The following is a 6,002-nucleotide window of genomic DNA, read 5'->3' as shown; positions in this document are numbered from 1 at the left end:
TGTGTGTGTGTGTGTGTGTGTGTGTGTGTGTGTGTGTGTGTGTGTGTTTCAATGTTAACCACCTACTATGTGACAGATACTCTACTGGACACAATATAAGATTGAAGAATGAGGCATACTTCAAAGAGAAAAATGTTTTGTTTTAAAACACATGGCTAAGTCTGTACAATTACAGTTACTTATTAAAATATTGACTAAATTGACTAATAACCAGTGAGTCTGATATCAAAGGCTAGAGCAGTCTGTTCATTGTAGATGGCTAGAGTTGGGAAACTGAGGTTTGATTAACAACATTTCTCTTTCATTAAACCAACACTTTTCAGCTCGTGGGTAGCCATAAAACAAAAAGAAATAATCTCTAAATCATGCAGCATCTTAATGATTTTTTTAAAAAGATACCATCAGTATCATATAGCTATATAAATAAATAATGGGGAAAAAAGTCTAGAATCCTTTTCCCTATCACCTATTTAAAACATACCCAAGAGGCCTTTGATATATTTAGCTTTGTTTTGTCAACTCCTATATTCATCATTTCTCCTACGTAGAGGAAATCCAGTTGGCTTTTAGCAAAATAATGCACGGCACTAACAGTGAATGTTTTCAGTACCACGAGTTAAGGATTTTATGATGTGACAGTTTTTTAAGTATTTCTGGGTACACTACTATATATACTGGTTTCTCCTGGATCTTCAGATTAAGGTCACCGTTCCCCCCAACCACAGAAAAAAGAAAACAACACCTCGGGATGAATGCACAAAATCAGAGCAATGATGAGTAAACCCTCTGCAACAATTCTGAGAAATGCACTTTCTATTCTTAGAAATTCAGTGTGGTGGGTGTTACTCGAGACCGTTTCTAGTCTGTTTGGATCCTGTATGGAATGGAGAGTGAACATCACTTGGTTATACATCTTCCACATTTAAAATGTGGGAAAGCTAAGGTACCAAGAAAAGGAAAGATAGGTGTGCTTCTGAGCATTGTGTTACTTATGTATTCTTTTGAATTCAGGTTTAGGTAAATGCTGCAGAAAAATATGAAGACACAAGTGCTTTGTGGGATAGATCACACAGACTTAAATAAAGTGCTTTGTGTATAAGAACCTGTGTTTTTATCCTGATGCAACCTGTAAATATGACATCTGGGGCACTCAAATACAGCTGGGAGAACAGCCAGCACCACTTAGGATATCCGATATGTGCTAAGAGAAATTCTAAGTAGAAAAATCACAACAAAAAAGCATGAAATTCTTTCATTCAACGAACATGTGAGTACTTACGGTACGTCAACAATGTTCTAGACACTAGGGATTCAACAGTAAACAAAAAGAGACAAAACCCCTGTCTTCCTGGAGCACATATTCTAGTAAGGACAGACATACTACTGATATGAACCAAACTAATACAAACTTCTGGCAAGTTTGAAGGCAATTAAGTGCCATGGAAGAAAACAGAGGAGAAAAGGGAACTCTCCGTGTCCAGTGGTTAGGTACTGGTGCTTTCACTGTTGGGGGCCCGGGTTCGACCCCTGGTCAAAAATAAATAAGTAAATGGATGAATAAATAAACAAACAAATAAAGGAGAAAAGAGCAGCAGGACATGCTGGAAGGGGGCGGCCAGGGAAGATGGGCTGAGAAGGTGATGTCTAAGTGAAGAGCTAAGGGGTTGAGGGCCACAGCCCTGGAGACATCTAGGGGAAGAGCAGTCCAGAGAGTGGGAACAGTAAACGCGATGGCTCTGAGACAGGAGTGTGCCTGGTAATTTGAAGGAATAATGAGGAAACCAATGGGTTTAAATGCCTTGAACTGCTTCCAGATTAAGAGGTTACAATTCAGGCAAAATGTCATGAACACAGCCATATTTTCATACACACTTAGAGCAGGAATGTGCCTTTGTAAATGCATACTCAAGCCCCTTAATCTTTCCAAGTCTGAAGAAATGAGGAAGAGAAGGTAGAGTGAGTAACCCAGGGCTACACCACCAGTGACTGGCCAAGAAAAGGCTTCAGCGCACATATCCCAAACTCAGCACCACACTTCTGTCTGATGCTCCAGCTTTATAATTAAGAGGCACTCTTATTTTTTTTTAATTGAAAAAACTAAAGAATCCAGCCAACTAACACGCTTAGAGCTAAAAATTGATCAATTTCACTTTTCATTCAGCAAATAACCAAGAGAGACCCTACATACACCCTACATATTGCTGAGGAAGAAATAATAAATGCATCATTACCTGGATCTCACTACCCAGCAATCAAATGTATAGGTGTGTAACAAAGAAACTACTCAAGGGAACATGTCTCAGATGTTGACTGCAGTACAGTTACAGTAAAAAAGTGGGAAAGATCAACTGTCCTCTGAAGAAAAAGTATAACAGTGAAAAAGTGGAAACTCAAATTTTCTCTTGGTGAGGAAAAGCATATGCTATAATTTATTCCTACACTAGAGTTCTCTGTAGCAGCTAAAGTAAATAAGATCTACATGTACCTCAAACACATAATGACAAATTTAAAAATGCAAGCCGTGTGTATATAGAATGATGCCATTTAAATAAAATGTTAAACACACAAGCTCGTGGATGCAGTTTGCGGATATGTAATACCGAAGTACCAAACACCTTTGGGCACTGTGTACACTGACTTCACATTAGTGGTTACCTGAGGATGGAGGCAGAGGAGGAAGGATGGATAAAATATTTCAGTTACAGTTTATTTTTAAGGGGCAGGTGTGGGGGGTATGAAGCAAATATGGAAAGATTAGCAACTCAAACATAAGTCGTGGGAAAATGGAAGCCTTACTATGTTCTCTTTAGGTACGTTTGAGATTTTTCATACTTTTATTTGGAAAAAGAGGAAGGCTAGAAGGAAGGAACAGAGAGACAGACAAAGCTCCTTCATCACATTCCAGTGACTCCAAGGCCGAGTTCCCCGAACTTGCAAAGCTCAGGTTCTTCACCTTTAAAAGGTGAGTGATACTAGGTGTGCCTCCCTCATAGATGCTATAGAAGTGGCAGTCTGGAGACAGAACTTCATTGTCAGATACACTACTAGCAGACAGGGGCACTACATCACGTCCTCCTTGAATCTCCAAGGCCCAGCATCCATTACTTTATTTCAATTTCACAGATAATAGTAATAAGATTTTTCAACAGGGTTATAACCCTCCCTCCCTCTCCCCCCCCAAAAAAGCCATAAAAACACATCTAAGGAGTGTAAATGATACAATACATTCATTACTGAAGCATTTCAATGAATGGAGACAGCCCAGAATGGGAGCACCTCACCCAATCCAAGTTCTGCAAGCACTGGTTAAAAATTACAAGAACTGGATACATTTCCTCACATAAAATCTATTATCTTACAAGCAGAAGGGAAAAAATATGACACTGGTTAAGTAAGCATCATTAAGAAAGGATGATCTGATTACATCCATCAGTAATAAAATTCCCAGCCACACCTGTAAACAACGACTCTACAGGCTGGGGACAGAGCAATCAAAATCCAGCCTCCCTGTGATACACTCTCTCTTTTCCAACTTTGTTCAGACCTCAAGGAGGTGAGACTCTCCTCGCTAAGATGAGCTTCTTTTAAGTCTCACTGATCAGTAAAACAATTCCTCCCTCTGCCAGGCCCTGACGGTCTTGAGATGACATTCTCCAGAGAACTGGCAGGGCGCTCGGTAGTCTCCTCCCGCGGAAGGAAAAGAGAAACCCATCTAAGTCACCTGTGAGCCTGTGGCCAAGGGAAGCCGCTGGTTGAGGTGAGCGGCCTTGAGTCCGCAGATTTGCCCCAATCACTGGAAACAAAGTTGCTCTGAGCTGGGCCCCTTGGAGAAGCCCAAGCCTGGCTACAGAGCCCAGGCTCTGGGAGATCACTTGCAGCGCCTCCACTTTCCCCTGAGCTCCGTCTGCCGCGTCTGCTGTCTCTCCCGGCTCTGGGGCCCACCCCCCTCCACAAAAGCGGGGGACGAGGTCCAAACTCAAAGGAGAGCGTGAGCCCGGGGTTAGCAGATGTACTCTGCAAACGGCAGAAACTAAACCGCAGGCACAAAAACCTGCCCGAACCAGCAGCGAAGCGGGGGGGGGTGGGGGTTAGGGAGGGTACCCACCCTCCCGGGCAGAGGTTGGGATAGATGGCGGGCGGGCGCCCCTCTCGCGCGCAGCTCCACATCCTGCCTCCTCCCAAAGCCCCAGCTGCCCGAAGGCTGCCCGAACTCCAGCATCTCTCCTCCCGGCCCTCCTCGGAGCTGCGGTGGCGAAACGGACAGGAAGGACGGGGAGCGGGGTCAGTCGCAGGCCCGGAGTGGCCCTGCCAGCACCCTTGGGCCAGCGGAGGGCTCCCGGAGTCAGAAAAAGAACAATAGCGGACCTTCGGTCGCCGAGCCCCCCGAGCCTCCCGCTCGCGCCTTCTTCCCCAGCTCCTCCAAGCTCCGCGCGGAGGCGGGTCGAGCCCTGAAGCGGGGACTGGGGGGAGCCAGACGCAGGCGGGCCAGGCAGGTGGGACAGGGAGCCGACTCGGGGCACCCAGAACGCCCTTCCGGGGACTGGTCATTCATTCCCACCCGCGCTCCCTCCGCACCCACCCCTGCCCCAGCCGGCCTGCGAGTCGCGGGGGCCGGTAGGAGAAAACCCCGCTCCTAACTTGGCTCGTCCTCCCTTTCTGCTCTGACGCCCACCATCCTCCTCTTCCTGTGTTTCCCAGTCTGCCCTCTGCAGACAGCGGGCGGCCGGCGGGGACAAGGGACTGGTGGCGGGACCCTCGCTGCCAGCCCGCCGAGCCACTCCGCCGGCGCGTCGTCCGCGCCTATCTGGCCGCCCCCCTCGTCCGAACCCCAGACACAAAGGCGGGGACCGGAGCCCGCGAGCCCGCTCCGGGGGAGCCTCCCGACTCTCGGCGCCGCGCACTCACCCCATCTAGGCGGCGGCGGCGGCTCCCGGGCCCCGCTGGCTGCGCCACCCCGCCCGCCCGCCCGCCGCTTCCCCAGGAAAACGCGGACGCCGGGCTCGCTTCCTGCTCAGCTTCCTGCGCCTCGGTCCCTCCTCCTCCCCCGCTGCGGGGGTCAGTGGGCGCCGCGGCTCCCGGGCTGGGCCGGCGGGGCGGGGCGGGGGCAGCACCACCACGTGGCCGCCCGGCGCCGGCCCCCGCCGACCCGGATCCCGCGGGAGCGGGAAGGGAGGTGCTAACCATTCCCCTCCCCTTCCACCCCGCGCGGCCCCAAATTCCACGAGTCAGGTGATCCGGACCTGCGGGAGGTACTCCCGGCCCGCGCGCCCTGGGCGTCCGCGGCTTGCTTTTAGTTTTCCACGGATCGTGGGATTCTCCCCCGTGGATCTTTCATCATCATCACCTGAAGTTAATGGAAACCACCGGTGCTCTGACCCCAGGGTTTAGGACGGATGAGATCCTGAATAGTAATGCATTTCTGGTTAACGTCCAAAGTCGTTTGCGGTCGTGGGGTGTTTTAAAGTCGCTGATCCAAGCGCTTTCTAACCAGAATCAAATCGGTCATATTTTCCAAAATTACTGAACAGAAAGCAAACTGGAACATGCTCATAGTCTCTGGACTGAACCAGTTGGTTGGAATATGTTCGGTAACGCTCATCAGGTGGCAGGAGAAAACTACCAGCGTTAAGTATTGCTCGGAGAGTTAGGAAGGAGAAACCTACTGTCTGAACTGAGAGGCACCATGGGGAACGCCCTCCCTGCAGGGTCTGGGATGCAAAGGAGGCGCCGACAGCTCCTCTCTCTTCCCCAGCCCGCTGAGCCCGGCGTTTGAATCGTGATGGGCTCCTCCTGTAGTTCCAAGGATTTCAAAGCTCTCCACCTCCCGTTAAATTTGGGACGGCTTTGCCACTCATTTCGATCATGTTAACCAGCTGTGGCTTAAAAGTCTTCTGATGAACCTAGGGGCAGGACAGGAATAAAGACGCAGACTTAGAGAAGGGACTTGAGGACATGGGGAGGGGGAAGGGTAAGCTGGGACGAAGTGAGAGAGTGACATGGAC

At 49.2% G+C, this 6,002-nt stretch overlaps 1 protein-coding gene across 4 annotated transcripts in view; it reads right to left on the bottom strand.

The window, feature by feature from the left end:
• The window catches only part of RAI14 (retinoic acid induced 14), a 150,158-nt gene extending 145,097 nt beyond the window's left edge, over positions 1 to 5,061 (bottom strand). For 2 of the 4 annotated variants that reach the window (XM_029219121.1, XM_029219128.1), the window contains exon 1: positions 4,906 to 4,965. The gene's annotated coding sequence lies outside the window, so the exon portion shown is untranslated. Of the gene's footprint in view, positions 1 to 4,365; positions 4,404 to 4,905 lie in introns of those variants that run through there. The other 2 variants (XM_029219125.1, XM_029219122.1) reach the window with 2 other exon arrangements.
• Positions 5,062 to 6,002: the final 941 nt, after the last annotated feature.

This window comes from Monodon monoceros, unplaced genomic scaffold, assembly GCF_005190385.1.
Source record: "Monodon monoceros isolate NGI ecotype Baffin Bay Population unplaced genomic scaffold, NGI_Narwhal_1 Super_Scaffold_12, whole genome shotgun sequence".
Taxonomy (NCBI): domain Eukaryota; kingdom Metazoa; phylum Chordata; class Mammalia; order Artiodactyla; family Monodontidae; genus Monodon; species Monodon monoceros.
This window is presented reverse-complemented; position numbering and strand designations above follow the sequence as displayed.